The sequence below is a fragment of the Amblyomma maculatum genome, chromosome 3 (assembly GCF_055883805.1).
Source record: "Amblyomma maculatum isolate TAMU_Amacu chromosome 3, ASM5588380v1, whole genome shotgun sequence".
In the NCBI taxonomy this organism is placed as follows: Eukaryota; Metazoa; Arthropoda; class Arachnida; order Ixodida; family Ixodidae; genus Amblyomma; species Amblyomma maculatum.
Genome location: NC_139346.1, coordinates 116,662,036 through 116,675,631, shown reverse-complemented (window position 1 = coordinate 116,675,631; position 13,596 = coordinate 116,662,036).

The following is a 13,596-nucleotide window of genomic DNA, read 5'->3' as shown; positions in this document are numbered from 1 at the left end:
TATGCTATTTTTTATTGTCCTACACTAGACAAAACTGGGCTGTGCTTTTTAAAGCAATAATTAATTGTTGTATGCTTGGCTTTGGTTCTCTTTTGTGATCACCTGCCACCACAGGCACCAGACGCGCTCTGTGTATATAAGTAACAGTATGTTGAAATAAAGGTGAGCTGATTTTTCGATTGCTTGGCAGTCAGCGTTCATCTACGACTCACAACCCCTATAATGGATGTTTTTCGAGTTTTTTTTTTTTTGTCCTGAAAGTTTTTCTGCTTGTTTTATGAATAATGACGGAACAGGAAGCACGTATTTTGATGACGTGTCTAAAACCCCAATCCAAATTTTACAACGCCCATGAGAAAGCATTATGTTTCGTACAACCCGTAAAGGCGCGGGAAAAATTATGGTGGACACTTAAGCTCCCTCTTTAAGGCTTGAAAGCGTTAACAGCTACCCTCTGCAGCTTCCCTGGCAGAGTATGCAACCGATCTTTAAGTTATGCCTCTAATATCCTAATATTCCAAGCTACCACTTAAACAGCTACCGGTCGTAAGCGACAAACCGATGTAGATATAAATCCCACTTAACTGTACGAACCTGCCTGCGTGGCCTCAGAGTTGCGTGCTTAACTCGGAATTCAAAAGCCCTGGAAATTTTATTCCTATCCCACGCTCCCATTTCAGACGAGCAAGCCGAACTGGTATATCCTGCCAACTTTGTGACATCACTGGGTCTTTTAAGTCACCTACCCCACTGGCGAATCACTGCTCGGTCACGGCACTAGCAAACATCCACCTTTTATAGCCATGCCCGCAATTGTTTACTCACAACGTCGACAATTCCGACAACGCCGACAACGTTGGATTTCCCACAGAACGCTGTAAAGGATACAGTTTGTATTCTTGCCGAACATCGTGTCAATTTGCACTGAATATTTCTAAACCAGTGACTTAGGCGACTGTTGAGTATTGCCACGGAACTTGCTACCATCTATGCAGGATCGAACAGGCAAGCATCGTACATCAATTGCTCTAATGATTTCGTCATACTCTTGGCCACGAAATCTTCAGGAGAGTCATATTATCACTCTTGCGTTGAGTATCAACAACATATGCAACGCCACTCGTGCCCAGCCATTCCTGTTCAGTTTTCAGCCATTAAAAATTGATCTCGGGCCCACACTGGACAAGAGTAAACGGAGCATGTTATTCTAAACCATTTATTGCGTGGCCTAAATAAAACTTGCCGCCGCATTATATGTAGTCAGTAAGGAGGCGTTAGTGTGTTCTCTAATGGATAACTATTGCTTTCTTATGTGCGAAAGGGTGAGAGTCATTGCAGTTGGAAGAGAATAGCATGTCCCGCTTACTTAGGCTCCAAGTTCAATCCAAGGCTGACCTAATGCTCGAAGAAACACTTTCTTTTTTTTGTAGAACTGTGAGTGAGTACTTTGTACTAGATACCAAGGACATTCCCTTTTCTTGCCATCGAGAGATGAACTGGGCCTGTTGTGCACTTTTTTTTTTTTTTTTTTCGTGTCACAGAGAGACAAGTGATGCTCCGCCCTGCGCTCTGACGAAACCTACGGGCACTTATTTAGATCTAATAATGTCGACAGCAACAGGACCCCTGTTCCTATAAGCACAGCTGCAACGAAATCCTTTCGAAAGCAGGTGGCTAGGGCAAGAAGCTGGCGCCACGATTTCTCCTCGACTTCTCTCTCTTGCCCACAGGTTAAGTGCCTATTTTCTTCATGCGCTAATCGCTAATTAGGCTGGACGTTCCTCAAGGCTCGATCGATACCATGCCCTTGAGAAGGAAGCAGCGCCGGCCCTCGGCAGTGGCGCAGGCGTACTTTAGCCGAACTATACAAGCCGAGTGCACTTTGCTTCGATAATAGTGCCCTTATAATGAGCGCAGTTGGTCTTCGGGGGGCCTGTCTAATTGGGTTAGCTTAACGGGCAAGAACGAGTAAAATAACCGGCTCGTTAAAGGAACAAAGAATGCAGTTATATAAACTATTTCATACAAACCGGAGATCGCGACGGTTCTTCCAACGCGGAGAGCACTAAGTTGAGATTTACGACCCCGGAGAAAGTTCTAACAGATCGACAGCGAAAAGGAAGTACCGTGAAGGCTAGTGGAGACTACACCCGCAGTGTAGTTAACCAAGTTATCCTCAGTAGACACGCTACTTAAGGCAATGCGTTCAGAGCACGCGTGTCTATCTTTACATTACGCCGAGGCCACTCGATGAGCACAATGCGCACTATAAAACTCTAAAACAAAACCTACGCACTTAATAGTCTCCCAAGGACAAGAAAGTGCCTTTGACAGTCAGCCGTCCAGTTCGGAAACTTGCACTACAAGCTCCTTGAAATGCGGACAAAACAAAACAAAAAAAGGAGCTCTGTTGTCACAAGTCCCTAAAACGTTTTGCTCTATGATTTATATATATATATATATATATATATATATATATATATATATATATATATATATATATATATATATATATATATATATATATATATATATATATATATATATATATATATATATTTATATATATATACCTGTTATTTCGTGTAGAAAGCAAATGATGCGGCTAAGTGACGCTTGCACCATTGAGTCAAATTATTTGTTGGTGTCGCTACTGTTAAAGATGAGCAGTAGCGATTTATACTGCTAGGCCGGAGCAGAATTGTTTTTTACTTCGTTTATATTACTTAATTTGTTTGTTATTGTTCATTAACGCCGATAGTTTCAAGATCTTTCTTCAGTTAACACAGCGTCAGAGTACACATCATTGACGTCGGTGTTGGTGTCGAAAACTCACGTGCGTCCCTCTGGTGTCATCGGCAGGCACTGGACGGACGGTGGAATTTGTGACGTTGCAAGACCACGTGAAATGACTGCATTGGCAGTGGCTGCCCACTTTAGCTACTTAGAGATGAGGGTCAAAGCGTCCAGGATCCGTGGAATGCTACTCCTTGACCACGCATATACGATAGTACAGTACGGCTTGATTAGAGCGGGCCTCCCTGCGTATGTCGGGATCTTTTCATATTATGTGCTTGCTTATGACTGTTTGCTAACGCGTGTGCTTATGAGATAATAAAGGGAAAAGTATTAAAATATCAGACATTAAGCGAACAGCAAAAGTGCACGTCCGTGAAAGAGGATCCACAAAGCAAGCCGCATACGGGACTCCCTAGCACTATCACGTCATACCCTTAAAGTCGGAGCTTACGTGGCCACTTGTAATTTTGCCAATCAATTGTGCTTTGTTATTTTACTGTATTACAAGGCTGCGACGCACTATGAATAGGAGCCTTTCTTTTTTAATTATTATTCTGGGGTTTAACGTCCCAAAGGGACTCAGATTATGAGAGAAGCCACCGACTCCATCAACCACACAATGCGATATGATTGAGTAAAAATAAAGATAGCAGATCTCAATGCTGTGCTGTGGTGCAAGTACCGACGGAGCGGATGACAAGTTCGAGACGAAAAGAAGCTCAAACAAAAATTGCGCACCCAGATAAGACTAAACAGATACATGGAAGACAATGGACTCTACCCAAACGCTATGACTAGCTTCAGACCTGGTCTGCCGAACCAGGACATTATGCTTCAAATCCAACACCGGATCATTGAAGAACATACTAAAGACACGCGAGTTATCCTGGTCCTCGGCTTAGCAAAGGCCTTCGATAACGTCAAACATCAAGCAATACTAGAACACCTACAAGATCTCGGTGTAGGTGAAAAAATTTACAACTACGTAAGGGACTTTCTATCAAAGCGAGAAGCAACCATCTAAATTAGAGAACACACGTCGGACAAATTTACGCTGGGCAGCAGAGGAACACCCCAGGGCTCAGTCCTTTCCCCCTGCTCTTCAATGTTGCACTCATCGAGCTTCCATAAAAACTAGAAGAAATTGAGGGGCTAAACCACAGCCTGTACGCGAACGACATCACACTTTGGACCACTGCAGGTAGTTATGGACAAATTGAAGGCACCCTTCAGGGAGCTGTGAAAACTGTTGAAGAATATGTAACCCCTAGAGGCCTGAAATGCTCTCCCGGAAAGTCTGAGATGCTCGTGTACCAACCACCACGCAGAAGATAGGACAGAGAACAACAGAGAATCAAACTTAAGGCAGACGGAGTACCCATTTCTAAAGTGGACCAGATTAGGATCCCAGGTATGTGACTCCAGGAAAATGGTCGTCACGGAGAAGGTAAAGAAAATTCGAAGGCTGCTCTCAACAGCCTATGCGTCTAATTAGACGCATCGATGAGAGAATCCAACATCCTAACACTTTTCCAGGCGTCTGTCATCATTAAGATCGCCTACGCAGTCCTGCACTTATGTACTTACACCTTGCCAACTATGAGAAGGCTAAAATAGAAGCAATAATCAGAAATAGCATAGAAACAGCCCTTGGTATCCCCATCAGTGCGTCTACGAACCGGTTAATGAAGTTGGGAATGCACAATACGCTGACAGAGGTGATAGAGGCCAACCAAATCTCCCAATACGAAAGCTTGGCAAAGATCCGGACGGGAAGAAGCATACTGCTAAGACTAGGTATTCGATACGAAAGCCAAGGGGACCAGAAGACGGATTCCCGATGGGAATCTGGAAGCGACTAAAAATCCCACGCTGCCACGAAATATGCATCCAGAGCATCACCAGGAAAGAAGGAAAAGGTGGAAATGCTGCAGATGATATATCACGAAAGACAGGACGTGGTCTATGTCGACGCAGCCGTGTATGAGACAGACATGTTATCGTAGGGGTAGTGAGAGATGATGAACAAAACATAAGAATAAGGGGCTCGGTTAGGACGAGCTTAGCTCCCACGGCTGAAGAGGTGACCATTGTCTTTGCGATAGCAGGGACAATGGCTAATACAATTATAAGTGATTCGGAAACAGCAATATGCAATTTTCTCAAGAGAAGGGTTCTCTACAGGCAAAGAGGATACTAAAAACTTGTCAGGATGACAGAATAATTCGGCTAATATGGGCACCACTCCACTCCATGCTTGAGGGAAATGAGGGAGCTCTTAAGCTTGCCCGCGGTCTCACCTTTCGGGTAGGCTCTGACCCTCAGTACACTCTTACCCGGGACCAGCTATTCAGCTATAAAGAGATTACTGATCACTATGGCCTAAACAGAGTAGAATACCAACCAGCAGACAGGACACCAAATAAGATCTGAGAAAGCATTTGGAGGCACTTACAAACAAGGACATTTCCGAATCCAGCTACTCTTATCCAGTGGTATCCTGAACAATTCTCAGATAGGGGCAAACTAGATCACGATAAGGCGGATCTGGTACATATGATATGGACGTGTCCAGAAATCGGAAATATAAATTAACAGACAAAAAGCAAATAATTTTGGGAGAGTCAACTGTTAAGCTCACACCCAGACGCTCAGCTAGGTATAATGGATGGATGGAATATAGGAGCGTCCCCTTTGAAACGGGGTGGTAGCAGTAGCTATCATGCTCATTTTTCTCCCTATATCTTAATTATTGATTTAGAATGGTTAACTAAACCATCATTCTATTCATTAAATTTTGTTCCTACATTACTAACATTATGTCACTTCTCTGCTTTTAAGCCACCAATCTTCCAGTCGTTTTTTGCTAGTTTCCACCGCCGGTTTATTCACCCGGCCACTGTCTAAAGCCCAGAGCTTCAGGAACAGTGATTGCGCCTGCACAAACTTCCGGATGGATACCATTACATTCGAGTATAATATGGCAAATGTTTCACTGGAGTTTCCACATACAGCACATGCGTCATCTCCATTGTTAAATTTCTTTTTGTAGCTGCGTGTTCTAAGGCACCCTGATCTAGCTTCAAAAAGTAGGGCACTGCCTCTTGAGTTATCAAAGAAATCTTCCCTTCCTGATCTGCATTTTCCACTTTCGGCATAATTCCACACTCTGTTTCTTTTCCATCGAATTTGTCCAATTTTTACCTTCTGTGTTTTTCACCTGTTGCCTAATGCTCTTTATTTCTCCGTCCTTGTTACTAGCATACTTACTAGTTAGTTTCCTAGTTCTTTTCCTCCATTGTGAGCCAACGCTTTTTAGGTACAGGTATTTAAATACTTTAGCTGCCCATCTGTTACTGTCCAATTTCCTCAGGCGTTCCTCATAAAATATTTTACTCTGAGCCTCCCGCACTTCGAAAGATGCCCAGCCCATATCTCCCTGTACCGCCTCATTTGTAGTTTTGCCGTGGGCCCCTAGTGCTAATCGTCCAACGGATTTCTGATTTGTTTCTAATGTCGACTGTACCTCTGATTTTAGGCACAAAACCGCATTTCCGGAAGTAAGTCTGGGCACCATAACTCCTTTCCAAATACCCCTCAAAACCGCATACCTATTGTATCCCCACAATGTCTTATGCTTCATTATCCCGGCATTCCTTCGCCCTTTGGCCTTAAGTGATTGCTCATGCTTTCCAATGTATGCCAATCCTTCGTTTACCCATACCTCCAGATATTTATATTCTGCTACTCTAGGTATTTCAAGGCCTTGTATTTTAAGACCCTGATCAGTTGAGCCGTTGAAAATCATCAGACCCGACTTACTGCGCTGAAACTGAAGCCTAGAGCGTCCCCTTCGTCTCCGCAATACTTAACTAGAGTTTGCAATTCTTCCAGACTCTCAGCTAGCAGCACAATATCGTCTGCATACATCAAACCGGAGAGGCGCTGCTCTACCGCCTTTCCACCTAATCTATATGACAGGTTAAAACCTAGGTTACTGTCTTGTATCCTCCGTTTCAGGTTTATCATATAAAGCATGAACAGCACCGGTGATAGAGGACAGCCTTGTCTTAATCCTTTGCATACTTTGACATCCTCCGTACTTCTTATCCCTTCCCACGTAATTTCTACTTTGTTATCCCGGTACATTTCCTGTAGGAACTCTATTATCCCATAACCGATACCTTCTTCTTTAATATGTTCCACAGGAGTTCCCTGCTTACGTTGTCGCACGCTCCGTTCATGTCCAGGAAGGCCCAATACAAAGGTCTATTTTCCACTCTAGATATTTCGATGCATTGGGTAAGCACGAACAGGCTATCATCTAAGCGCCTATCATTTCTAAAGCCGTTCTGAAGTTCTCCGAGTATCTTGTTACTTTCAACCCATGCTTGCACCTTTAATTTCACCGCCTGCATGGCTAACCTGTACATAACAGATGTTATGGTAATCGGCCTGTAGGATTTTATGTGCATCCTGTCTCCTTTCCCTTTATAAATCAAATTCATTTTACTCTGCTGCCAGCTGTTCGCAATTTGCTTATTCGTTATGACTGTTTCCAGAGCTATTAACAACGTTTCCTTGCTTTTTGGACCAAGTTCATTAATCAGCTTGATCGGAATTCCATCTATTCCTGTAGATGTGTTTTTAGGAATATTTTTCTCTGCCTTTTTCCAGTTTAGATTGGTCAGTTCTAAGCTGCTTTGTATTATGCTACCTTGTGTTGCTTGCTGATTTGCGGAGATTACCCTATCGTCACTCTTAAATGACTCGGCTATAACTGATGTAATGTAGTTCACTGCGTTATTTCCCTTTAAACAATGTCCCTCGTTATCTTGAATCCGATCCTGCTTTCTTTGATTCTTCTTCCCTAGCCAGCTTATATGGTTCCAGAATTTTCTTGCTCCGCCTCTGGAGGCATCGTGTATATCAGCCATCCAGCGATCGGTGGACTGTCTTATTTTACTTTGGACGAGGGCCTGCACCTGAAGTTTCTTTTGTCGATATGATTCCCATTTTTGGTCGATTTCCTCCTGAGATACCTGTGCTTTCTTTGCCATTCGGTGTTCCCTTGAAGCAGCCCGTCGTTGTTCAATAGCTTCCCTGATTTCCTTATTCCACCAGCTCCGTGGCTTCCTCATTCCATTCCAGCGGTTTGCTACTTTAACCTCCTGAATTTTCCTCCTTATGAGTAGTTCTACCTGTTCATAATCCCAGTCTTCCATGGGGCTTTTCTCTATTGCTTCCTCTATGTCTGCTGCTATCTGCGCTATTTGGTCGTCGTTTAATTTTGCGTTTACGTTTTGTCTAAGTTCCTTTTCTCTTTTCATCAAGGGCCCCATCTGCAGACTAATGCGTTTATGATCACTTCCCAGACTACACTCCCCTTGTTCGTCTATTTCCATTTTTGACCTTGCTATAAATTTCCTGCGACATTAGACAATAGTCAATGGTCGTCTGCCTGTTGCGGAATTCCCACGTGATTTGGCCTTCACATTTTGCTTCTCTATTTACTATAACTAGATCGTGTCGCTCACAGAACTCTAGCATTAGCTTGCCGTTACAATCCGTGTATCCATCCAGATCGTCGATGTGGCCGTTCATGTCCCCCAGTAGAATTATATTGGCGCCGTTTCCAAACTGGCTTATATCGTCACTGAGACATTCAACAAGATCCCTGTTTTCTTGCCTGCATTGATGTCCTGTTCCTAAATAAACTACCCCTAGCCATGTCCTTATGCCGGCAATTGTTCCTGAAACCCAGATATGCTCTTTACAAGATGATTTAATTCTTTGCCAATTTGTTCCCTGGTGTATCAACATACCTACCCCTCCACCCATTTTTTTCCGTTCTCGTTCTGTCGCACCCCTCCCATACGTAGCCTTCTATAAACGGCGGATGTTCTAGATCCCTGAGATGAGTCTCGCAAAGAGCGTACACACCTATTTTGTCATCCTTCAACTGCTGTTCTATCTCTAGCCATTTCGCTCTTTTTCTACCTCCTTGAATGTTTATGTAGCTGATCCTAGTGTTAAATTTCTTTTTTGTACTTTTATTTGTCGACCTACTCTTTGCCATTTTTGGGGGCTCAGCCTCCATTATTACACTTTCTTCTGCTTCACTTTTAACTACCTCTGTGCACAGAGTCCTCGCGGACCCCCTAAAAAAGCTACAGCCCTGCCTACCAGGCGCCAGCCGATCTCTGCTCCCACCCTTCTGTTAAAATGTCCGACTGGCCGAACACGCCACCTAGGTTCAAGGGCCGTCGTGTAGGCGGATAGGTTGACGCCTATCGTGTATCTTTTGGAGATTAAAGTTTTACCACCACCACCACCACCCATATGTTGCGCCTACTATGCATTGATGGTGAGTTCTAAACGAAGTGCATGCCTACGTACCTGGTGCAATCAGTGAGCAAACCCGCAGTGTAAAAAGTGGTTTTGTGAATGCGAGAGTCGACCGCAAGGAAAAGGCAATAAGTAACGAAAGACTGCGCAATGGGCAGCAATGGGAAGGAGCTTCCGAGTGAAATGTACAAAATCTATCACTGCATCACGATAACGAAATTTTGGCAGTGCTATAAACCTGCGGGGTCCTTATTATCCTACAGGCTGCTTCTACTTAGCACTATCCAACAAGCATGTTACAAATACCAGAAAAAAAGAACAGCGTGGCATAAAAGTGGTTCTCTTTTCTTAAAAAAAAAACATGATAAACATGATTGTTTTATTTTTTCTAGCATTTGTATCTTGTTTGTTGGAATGTGGCAAGTGGAAGCACCGATGCCTGCTGTGTACGGCTGGGCATCCCATTTTTTCTTTTCCATAATTTCATCCACGCAACACACACCTGCTTCCTTATATGCGGTCTTATGTTTGACACATGTGAAGCGCTGCTTGAAGGTCGGCCCGAAGAGGGGGGCTCCTAATTCCACAACTGCCAGCAGCAGAAGACAGGCAACATTTACTCCGCGGCGATTGAAGCGACCAGGGCGTAATTATCTTGATAAGCCGTCGACGTCGAAGTAGTCATTTACACATCGTGCAGCGAGGAGTCTGCCGGAACGAATACTGCGAGGCATTTTTCACGGAAGTATGATATCCGCTCTAATTTGAAAGGTAGCGCTGAATTTGCCGGAGATACTGCCCCGAGTGAAAATTTCAGGCACTTATATAAAAGACGTGACGATTAAGGATCCGGTTGTTTAGGCGATAATGCTTAAGTAATGGCGCTGCTCATGCCTGGTTAATTATTCAGCAAAATTTGTTTGGCTTGTTGAATCGGTTGGCTGGCGAGCATCGCGCCATTTGAACATCGCACGACCGGCTTTCAGTTCAGTCCAGTTTATTACCTTAAAAGTCCCCCGTTGGGGCATTATATAAGGGGTGGGTTCTTATACAAACAGTAGGTGTAATGGTAAGTAATTATTGACCAAAATGGTCAGGTACAATTTGCAGAAACGAAGATGGGCAAGTAGTAGCAGCGATTTCGTGGGGAAGGCCGTTCCAGTCTGTGGCGGTTCGGAAGAATGAAGCAGTGAAGGTGGCAGTCCGGGTGTGCGGGTGCGCGACTTGAAGCGGATGGCTGGTTCGATAAGATATGCGTGTTGCTGCTGTGATGTAGGGTGCTTTATTAAGCGATGACAAAAAGAACTTGTGATGCAATGAAAAGCTGGAAATGCGACGCCGACATAAAAGTGTTGATAAACCGGATTCTGCTTTTAGAGATGAAACACTGATGTTATACGAGTATGATGCATGAATGAATCTTACAGCGCAATTTTGAACTGATTCTAACGCGTTTGAGAGATATGCTTGATGCGGATTCCAGATGTGCGATGCGTATTCGAGTTTCGGCCTAACAAGTGATTTATATGCTAGTAGCTTCACATGTGCCGGGGCATTCCGCAGATTCCATTTAAAAAATACCTGACGTTTTGTTAGCTAATAAAACCGGTCGTGGGCTTTTATTAATAAAGCTGGTCGTGCAATAACGACGTAATCCCGCTTCCTCTGCATTCTTTGACGTTGTGCTCCGCCGCGCTGACTAGGGGGTGAGGGCGCTCTACTGCAGATTCCGAGGATGCGGGTTATATCTCGGCCGGGGTGGCTGCGTTTCAGAGGAGGCACAAGGCTAGAAATCCATGTACAATACTGTGCGACGTCAGTGCTCTCTAAAGACCCCAGCTGATCGAAACTTCTAGATCCCTCCCCCTCGGCGTCTCTCATAGCCTAATGTCCCTCTGGGAAGTTTCAATTAAAACGCTACAAATTAAATAAACTTTGTCTCTTCGCATTTCCTTTAGAAAATATTCGCGATATATTTCGGGATTCTCCTTCATCGCACAATGAGTTCACATTACAATAAATTGGAACACATTTATTTTAGAATATATAAACTGGTCAGTATTCGCCTGCTTCACAAGAGCTTATGTTATGCTTCTTGGATTAAAATTGCAGAGGAAACAAAGACGTACGCTGGATACGGCCCAGTGGTGAAAGCCCCTATAGATTTTTTTTAAAAATACACAGCGCAACAAACATAGGACAAGCGAGTAGACGGGAACAGCGCTGACTTTTAACTGCATTATTTATTGAAAGAACACGAATATATACAAAAATGTTCTGACAACCAAGTGCGCATGTTCGCAGATAAAACAACATTTCACTTTAACCAGTTTCGTCAAGATATGAGATTTCTCGGGGATGAATGATAGCAGATGGGGTGCTTACGCATGTGTCAGGATTCTTGTGAATGAGATAGGCTTCTTTTAATTCTCGTGTTAATTTCTCTCTGTGTTTGTACAACACTGAAGTTTTTTTGAACAGGGGAGTGCAAGGAGGGTGCAAAGGGGGCTTTTGACTACATTCCTTGTGGTGTAGTGCTAGGTTCGATGACGGGGCTTTTTCTAGGGAGTTTTCATGTTCTCTTAGCCTTATGTTAAGACACCTTCCTGACTGACCAATGTAATCTTTTCCGCAAGTAAAAGGCACTCTGTATACCACTCCTTCTCGTCTACTCGCTTGTCCTATGTTTGTTGCGCTGTGTATTTAAAAAAAAATGAAGCACCAACTAGCTCAACTCACAGTTCTTTTGCAATCCCCTATAGATGTTTCGCGTCTGGTATTTCAATTCAGTGGTCTTGCAATTTAGTGACAACGCTAAAGCGTGGTCAAATTTATTTACTTTGCAGCTGTTTATTGTTATCATGGTGATTTCAGTGCTCCTACTCATGTGTTATAATTACTTATTGCGCCGGGTGAAGCCCTCAAATTAGGCGGCGGGTCGCCTTGTATTTTTCTGTTCCTTCTTTGTCCTTTGCACTGACCAACCGACGAGCGTACTGATAGACTGACTGATTGACTGACAAATTGAGCGGAGGGCCGACATACTAAAAACCTACTAACCGAATGAACGAAATACTTACTAAATGACTGACAGACCAACGCACTGATGAACCGGTCGACAGACTTACAGACTGAGCGCCGATGGATGAACCGACCGACTACTGACTGACATTTCGGAGTGTGAAAATGCGCTTAGGCTAGCAAAGCCTCGGGCGACTGTGGCGATTTTCTGCTGCGACAGGAAAGCACTGTTTTATCAGTATGCAAGGTAGCTTGATATTCTCATCTTTGTGTCGATGCGAGTATCGCTCCCTGCCTGTAAACAAACCATTCTCGGGAAGCGCCGCGGGCGCTTTCTTGGCCTATTTGTACATATTTTTTTTTTTTTTTTGTCAAATTCACAGGCCTTTCTTCTAGCTCGCGCCGTTTGCCATGACTGTGACAGTTGTCGTCGGAATTGAGACGGGAATAAGCCTCTCGATCCCGGTCTCCAATTTACGGGTCCCCGGTTTCATTTCGTAAGATTCTGGGAGTGATAGAAGAAAGAACAAGTCAGTAGGACCCCCAGCGTTGCAAAAGCGCGGCAGGAGTAACAGAGCACAAGCCCGGTCTTCGTTTCTTCGGCTTGTTTTCCCTAGGTCGACGGGAGCGGATTCATCGGAACCGGCGATGCGGAATGCTATCGAAACTTCGCGTCGCTTCTAGAAGCATACGGCCGCTACGATCCCCGCGAAAGGCGACGTCTGTGGCAGCTTCGAGGCTTTCAGCAACGCTTCTTCCTCTTCGTCGCGTTTTGGTGCATCTCGTCGCTATCGTGCGTTCGCGCTCCCTGACACGCATGTGTGCGTTCGCCGAATCCTTTCTGCGTCACACACACAGCACGGCAGCCCCCAGGCTGGGGAGCGCCCGATGCCTTCACCGCGGCACGCCTCGCTGAGAGCGAAAGAGTAGAGCAAAACTGGCGTGTGCCTCGGAGCGCCCGCGCCGACACAAACAGCCGCCTCTCTTTCCAATACATACATGCAAGTAAGTACATTGAGAGCTGCGGGAACTGATGGCGGCGAAGCGAACAGCGACGCTAGCTTCGTTCCGCTGGATAAACGGAGCCGAGAGCGGCAAGCCATCGCTGGAGTGGAATTTAAACAGAAAGTAAAAAGAAAATTAAAATCTCTCAATAAAATCAGACTCCCTCGGCACCCGTTTACGCAACTCCGGAAGCGGACTCAAACAAGTGCGATCGAGTTGCGTAGCCCTTTCTCTCATCCTCCGTGTACACGGCTCGAAGGTGCGTGCGCAACAATTGGTTCACCGGCGGATCGTCGCGAACGTGATGGAATCCTTTTTTCACGAGGACCCCAAGTCACTCACCCTCTTTGCCACGCATGTAACGGCTTCGGCGCCGGTGAAACTCGATCGTGATGGATTGCGCTAACGGTTCTCACGCCCGAG